Below are 7500 nucleotides of genomic sequence, written 5' to 3' on the forward strand. Positions count from 1 at the left end.
GCTGTTTTTTTGTTTTTGTTTTTGTTTTTTTTTTTTTTATTTTAAGGTAGTCCCATTTGTCGAGTCTCTCTCCAATTTGTTGTGACCCTGGGACTCTGTTCAGGAAGTTCCTTCCTGTGCCTATTAGTTCAAGTGTCTCTCCTACTCTGTCCTGCAGTAGTTTCAGAGATTCAGGTTTAATGTTAAGGTCTTTAATCCATTTTGAGTTGATGTTGGTGCATGGTGATAGGCTGGGGTCCACTTTTAGTTTTCTGCATGTGGCTGCCCAGTTTTCCCAGTACCAGCGGTTGAAGAGGCTGTGTTTCTTCCATTGTATGTCTTTGGCTCCTTTGTCGAATATCAGCTGGCTGTAGGCCTGTGGATTTATTTCTGGATCTTCTATTCTGTTCCATTGGTCTTCGGGTCTGTTTTTGTGCCAGTACCATGCTGTCTTTGTTATTATAGCTCTGTAGTAGAGTTTGAAGTTCGGCATGGATAGCCCTCCCATATTGTCTTTATCCCCTAGAATTGTTTTGGTATTCTAGGTCTTTTGTTGTTCCATATGAATTTTTGGACTGTTTTCTGTATTTCAGTGATGTACGTCATTGGGATTTTAATAGGAATTGCGTTGAATTTGTATATTAGTTTTGGAAGTATTACCATCTTTACTATATTAAGTCGGCCTATCCAGGAGCATGGGAGGTCTTTCCATTTCCTAGTGTCTTCTGCAATTTCTTTCTTTAACTTTTTATAGTTCTCATTAAATAGTTCTTTTACATCTTTGGTTAGGTTAATTCCTAAATATTTTATTTTTCGGGAGGTTATTGTGAATGGGGTTGCTCCCTTTATTTCCCTCTCTTCCTGTACATTATCAGTGTATAGGAAGGCAACTGATTTTTGTGGGTTTATTTTGTATCCTGCTATTTTGACGAAGAGAGTTATGATTTCTAAGAGATTCGGGATGGACTTTTAGGGATCGTGGAGGTATAGTATCATGTCGTCTGCAAAAAGGGATAGTTTAACTTTTTCTTTCCCTATGCGCCTTTAATGTCTTTTTCTTGCCTTATTGCCCTGGCTAAGGGTTCTAGGACTATATTGAAGAGGAGTGGAGACAGTGGGCATCCTTGCCTTGTTCCTGATTTTAGGAGAATTGGTTGTAGCTTTTCCCCATTAAGTATAATATTGGCTATTGGTCTGTCATAAATGGCTTTTATTGTTTTTAGAAATGTTCCTTCTATTCCTATTTTCTCCAGAGCTTTTAGCATGAATGAATGGGGGCGGGGGGAGGGAGCGTGTTGTTGGGCGGGGCGGGCGGCGGACTTTCACAAGTGAGCGGGGGTGCCTCCCGAGGGCTCGTCTCTTGCTGGAGCCGACCCATCTTTGGGAGTTTTTTGTTGTTGTTGTTGTTGTTGTTGTTGTTTGTTGTTGTTGTTCTTTCTGGTTTCCATCTGGGGGAAAAAGAAAACAAAACGTACAAACACCCCCCCCCAAAAAAAAAAAAAAAAAAGACGGGCGGGCAGACGGTGGGACGAGCGCTCACTTGCCCTTTTCTGGCCATGTTGGGGTGGGGGTGGGGGTCTTGCCACGGGCGGCGGAGGTCGTGCGGGTGGCCGGTTCGTTTTCTCTCGTGGTGCAGGCCTGCCGTCTTTGCCGCCCCTTCCTGCTTGGGACCCGATCCCGACTTCCCGGTTCTCGGGTTCGGGCCGCTCCGTTCGGGCGACTCCCGTCCTGGTTCCTGGTTTCACTTTGGTCGCTGGCGGCGGCGGCGGCGGCGGCTCGATCTCGGTCTAGGTCTCTGGTGGCTCTGGTGTCGTTCGTGAGGTCGCAGAGAGGACCCGGCTGCAGGTCCTGACCTAGGTTGTGCCTCTCGGTGCGTGGCGGTGGGGAGTGAGGCGATTCGTTTCCGTGTTCTGTGTCTCCGGAGCTCAGAGCCGGCCGGCGCGCGCCGATCCGGGGTACGGCGGCTCGGTGGAGTCGGTCGTTGGAAGGCGGTTGTCGTGCTCCCCCTGGCGTCCGCCTTGATATGACAGTCCCCTCGTTCTCAGCCGAGCGAGCGAGTGAAGGAGGAGGTCTGGCGGCAGCGAGCCGGGCGGAGGCCCGGCCTCTACCGGGTGCCGGGCGCGACTGTCGCCGTGGTGTCGCTGTGGCGCCGGGGCGGCTGTTCTGTCGGACTTTGCGCCCGCAGGCGAGCGCGGGGTGGGGCCGTGAGTCGCCGCTCTCTCTTCCGTGCCCGGTCTGTGCCGGGGGTGGCGGCTTGGTCGGGTCGACCAGTAGTTCTGTCTGGGCCCGACGCCTTGTCCTCCTCCCCTCCCTGGACTCTGGTCTTTGAGGGCGAAAGAAGGAGAGTACGAGGGACGTCTCGGGAGTCGGGGGGAAAGGGTCCCCGGGTGAGCCGCTAGGTGGTGGGGCCGGTCCCGGCCCGGACTCGGACCACCCCCCCTCCCCGGAGTCACCTCCGAGTGAGCGCTTGGCGCGTGCCGGGCGCGAGGGCCTGGGTCGCCGGCCCCGTGTGGTCTCCCTCCACGGCCCCGGAGGGCCGGAGGACAGACCTCTGCGGCGGGAGGAGCCGTGGGCACGGCCGAGGCGAGCCTCGGGGCCGGGACCTACACCCCCCCCCTCCCCGACATAGGATGGTCGTCGGAGTCACCTCCGAGTGAGCGCTTGGCGCGTGCCGGGCGCGAGGGCCTGGGTCGCCGGCCCCGTGTGGCCTCCCTCCACGGCCTCCTCCACGGGCCCCGGAGGCCAGAGGCCAGACCTCTGCGGCGGGAGGAGCCGTGGGCACGGCCGAGGCGAGCCTCGGGGCCGGGACCTACCTACCTACCGTCTGCGGTGTGCGCGATGGCGGGGACTTGCCCGGTGGGCCCTGCGTAGGGGAAAAGTCGAGGCGGAGGGAGCACCTCGGGAGTCGGGGACCCGAGCCCGGGAGTCCCGCGTGTGTGCGTGCTGGCGGCAGGGCGCTCACCACCGACCCCGCGCGGTGTGGGTGTGGTGGCTGGGTGCCTCTCGGAGTGGGTGCCTCGCGTCTGCCGGGGGAAGGCTCCCCGTGCCGCTCGTGCCGTGAGCCCGTGCGCACCCGGGGTAGTGGGGCGGGTGCGTCCCCTGACCCCGCTCCCGCCCTCTCTCTTCGTCTGTCTTCGCCTTATGTGGTCGACCAGCTGTCCCTGAGAGTTCCGTGTCTGGCTCTGTTGGGGACGTGTTGGGGACAGGTGTCCCCGATGTGGTTTCCGAGAGGTCCCTGTCGCCAGCGAGTTGTCGCCCCTGCGTGACCAGCTGGTTTTGGCGTGGTGACGTGAGGATTTTGTACCTGCAGGAGGGTGCTGGCATGCTGTGTCCCGGTGGCTGTCAGCGGGTCTTTTGGGGCTCTCTCGGATGCTGTGTGCCGGGCCTTTCCCGTCTCTTCCCGGTCCGGGTCCCCCTGCCCTTCCCCCCGCACCCCGGGCTCCCGCTGCCCTGAGCAGGCCTTGCCCCTGTGGTGGCTCGTGGGTGTGGTGGTGGTGGTGGTGGTGGTGGTGGTGGTGGTGGTGGTTGGTTGGTGGCTGAGTGAGTCCCGTCGTCCTTGATCTCTCCCCCGCTCCCGGTGCCGGATTCTGGCCCTTGCCTCGGCACGCCGAGGAGGAGAGTGGTTGGTTGCCTGGGGTGCATAGGTAGGCCCGCGCGGTGTGCTTCCCTCGCCGTGGCCGGCTTGAGGAGGAAAAGGCGGGGGGCGAGTCCTGCCTTGCCTTGCCTGTGCGTGTGCGGCATCCCCGTCCTGCCGTCGTGCTCGTCCGACCTCCGTGGCTTTTTTTTTTTTTTTTTTTTTTTTTTTTTCCTATCGCCCCTAGCTCCAACTCCCCCGACCTGCCGCTTCCCGATGGCGGGCCTGGTCGGCCGCTGACCTGCGCTACTCCCGAGCGCTGTCCGTGGTTCTTTTTCTTTTTCTTTTTTTCCTCTCTAGCTTCTTTCGGCTCTGTGCCCGGCGGAGGTGTCCTGGTAATCCCGAGCGCCAGGGACGCTGAAGCCCGTGGTATTTTTTTATTTTTTTATTTTTTTAAGTTTTTTTTTTTTTCTTTTTTTTTTTTTTTTTTTTCCTTTTACCTCGCTCGTTACTCACGAAAGGTTGTCTGTCCTGGCTGCGCTTTTATCCCAGGCTGTTGGCCCTCTCGGGAGCCGAGCTTCCTGGGCCCCACCGCCTCCCGAGTGCCGTGTGGCTGTCTTCTCCGCCCCCTCGGTGTGATTGATGTGGTGACGTTGCGATCTCCTTCGGGCCCGGGCCTAAGCTGCGCCAGGCGAGGGACGGACATTCATGGCGAATGGGACCGCTCTTCTCGTTCTGCCCGTGGGCCCCTGCCCTCACCGTCCCACCGTGCCGGCGCCGGTGGTGTGCGGGGAGGCAGGGGTGCGGCAACCGGGTCCGGCTGCGCTCTCCCTGCCCTCGCCGTGAGGTCGGGGACTTGTACACGCTGGAGGAGGGGGGGCGCCCCTGATCTTGCTCCTCTCTTCCCGTGACTCGTTATCGGCACGGGGGTCGGCTCTCTCCGTGGAGAGGGAGGGTCGGTGCTCCGTGCTTGCCCGTGCTGTGTGGTGTGAAAAGCCGCGCCTCGCGCTCTGCCCTCTTGCGGTGCTCCCGGAACGCTCCCGGTCGGTTCTCTCAGGTGCCTGAGGCTGAGTGGTGGTGTCGTTCCCGATCCCGGCGTTGTCCGTTGCCTTGTGCCAGCCTGCTGCCCGTGGTGTGTCCCGGCCGTCCTTGGGTTTGTGGGGCTTGTGCGAGTGAGAAAAAAAAGTTATCGCAGAGATTGACGTCTCTGCTGGGGGGGGGTCGAGGCGGTTCCCCAGAGGAGGAGCGCTCTTCCCTTCTTGCACCGGGCGGGTGGCTTCCCCGCATGAGCTGCCGGCCCTGGTCCTGGCTTGTCTTCCCTGCCGTGTCACCTGGCTCTTGTTGCACCGGGGGACCTGAGATGTTGCAGTGGGAGGCGAGCCGGGCCTGTGCGGGCTTTCCCGCCCGTGTGCGCGACCTTGCTCTGGCCCCGCACGGCAAGGCCGACCGACCAGGGTTGGTGTTGCTGCTGCCGCAGACCCCCCCCGCCCCACCCCTCCCTGCCACCCGTGGTGGGAAAGATGGACGCCTTTGATGTGTGCTGGTCCCGGCGGGGTTCCCGTCGGGGTTGGGTGCGGGCCACCCTCAGAGTGAGGAGAGGTTCTCTAGCGATCCTCGTTCGGGAGGCGGCGTTCGCTGCCGGGTTGGCGGGGGCCCGCCCCCGATGGGCTCCCGCGGCCCTGCCGCTCCCTGTCCCGCTTTTGAGCGTTAGTGGCTGCCCGCGTTGGTAACTGCGTGCCCGCGCCTCCCCCCTCCGAGCTGGGGGAGGGTCCCGCGGGGCCTCTCCCGGGCCGTCGTCTGGTGTGGTGAGTGGAGGACGTTCCCGATCCGTCCCCGCCCCTGCCTCGCGCGCGGTGTGTCGAGTGGCGGAGCCTGGAGCCTGTGCTGGGTCGCGATGCGAGGGCGTGTGGTGTGTGGCTTCCCGGCCTCGTGCTTGGGGTGCCGTGGGGTTTTTGGGGGGTCCCGTCCCCCTCCCCCTCCGGCCCCTGGCGACGCTGTTCCCGAGCGTCTGTGTGGGCCGCCGCCCGTTGGCGACGACGGCGCCGTGCCGGGCGCCGGGCCCCGCGGTGTTCCGGGGCCGCCGTGCCCGTGGTGGTGTGCCGCTCGGGGGGGTTCTGGCCCTCCGGAGCCGAGGATCCCGGTGTGTGTGGGCCCTTGCTCACGCGGCCGAAAAAAGAGGCGGTCGATGATGGGTGCCGTGCCCGGCGGTGTGGATGGGTGCGGTGGGGCCCTGCTGGCGCGGGTGGCTCCGCGGGCGCTCGCGGGGTCTTTGAGGCGTGTGCGAGCTGCCTTTTCCCTCTCGGGCCTCTTTTGGGGGGGCCCGCCGCTGCCGCGGTGGGGGTTTCCGGTCCGCTGGTCGGCCGGCTCGGTGTCCCAGGCGTTGCGCGGGACCGCCCAGGAGTTGGGGGTGGTGAGATCCCGCGTTCGTTTCCCTGGCGTGCCGGCTGTGCCCGGAAAGGTCTCACCTCCCCGCTGGTTTGCGGCTGCGCCACCCGCCCGTGGGGGGGGGTGGCCGCTCGCTCGCTCGCTCGCCTCTCACCCCGGTGACCCGACCCGATGACCCTCCCCGCTGCTCTTATTGGGCTTCCGGCATGCCCTCCTCACCCGCATCAGCCTTCCGCGATCCTCACCGGTTTGGCCTTGGTGGCCGGCCACCGGCGGACGGTCGAGTTGGGCGTGTGTGGTGTGTTCTCTTGGTGGGGGGGACGGCGCTCGGCTCGTGAGGCTGCTCTCCCGGTGTGGGGGAGGCACGTCGTCGCGGCGGCGGTGGCTTTTGAAGGGTCTTCCCGGATCGGTTTTGCTCACGACGCGAGGGCTCCTGCCAGCGGGACCGCCGGTACGCCACGGGGGCGGTGGCGGTGAGATTCCCGCGTGCGTCCCTCGCTCGGGAGTTGGCCGTCCGGGGGCCCGAAGCCGGCGTGACGTGTCTCCTCCCGCTGGGCGCCGCCTCGCGTGCCTGCGCGATGTCGTCCCGGGTTCCCGCGCCTCCCTCCTGCTCGCCGTGCCAGAGGCTTGCCCGCATCGTCTCCTCCGTCTCGAGCCGTGTGGCTTCGTCCCCCGCCCCGGTCCCGGATCCGGGGCGTTGTGCTCTCCCGGCGTGTCGCCGCCGCGTGCCCGTCGCGACCCCGGTTCCCGTGCCTGGCCCCGTCCGCTCTGTGCCGGCGGTGTCCGCGCGTGAGCGTGCTCGCGTGCGTTGGGTTTGGTGTCGCCCGCCTCCCGGGGTCCCTGCCGCCGCCTCCGGCCGCCGCCGTTGGCCGGTGTGACTTGTCGCCGACGGGTCGTCGCCGCAGACCCCCGACCCCTTGCCGGCACCGCCGGTCCGCGGTGGCGCGGGTCGTTGTGCGCTCGGCCCCCGCGTCCGTGCGAGCGAGTGAATTCGGGCCGGCTTCTGAGGGAGGCGGAGAAAAACCCCGTGGCCGTGTGGCGTGCGTTGCGTTGTGCGCGTCACCCTCGGCTTTCTGGCCGCTCGGGTGTGTGCCACGCGCGACCCGGCCGGCTGGCCGGCTGGACCGTGGACGTCGGCGCGCCGCCTCCGGGCGGGGAAGGGGCCTGGCTCTCCTCCCCGTCCGTGTGTGCGCGCCGCCGCTCCCGTGCCCGCCGGGCCGGCAGGCGGGGTGTCGGTGATGCGGTGCCCTCGCGCTTTGGGTGCGGTGTGGTGCCCTTCCCCCCCCCCCGGCCACGGGTTCCCCTGCCCTCTCCGTGCTCTTCCTCTCTCTGCTCGTCACCGCGCGGTGGCCTGCTTGCGCCCGTGTGCCCGCGCCGCCGTCCCGGATGGTGGCGGTTGGGTCGCGTCGGCGGCCGGCTTGGCCCGCCGGTGTCGGTCTTCCCGGTCGCTGCCGGCGTTCGCTGGTCGGGCGGCCTCGGTCTCCCGGATCGAGGTCCGCGCCTCCCTCCCTTCCCGCGCCCGCTCCGCGCCCACCCTTGTGTGCGCTCTCGGGGCCGGTCGG

This window comes from Dipodomys merriami, unplaced genomic scaffold (genome assembly GCF_024711535.1).
Source record: "Dipodomys merriami isolate MVZ:Mamm:240054 unplaced genomic scaffold, mDipMer1.0.p SCAF_3963, whole genome shotgun sequence".
NCBI classification, from domain to species: domain Eukaryota; kingdom Metazoa; phylum Chordata; class Mammalia; order Rodentia; family Heteromyidae; genus Dipodomys; species Dipodomys merriami.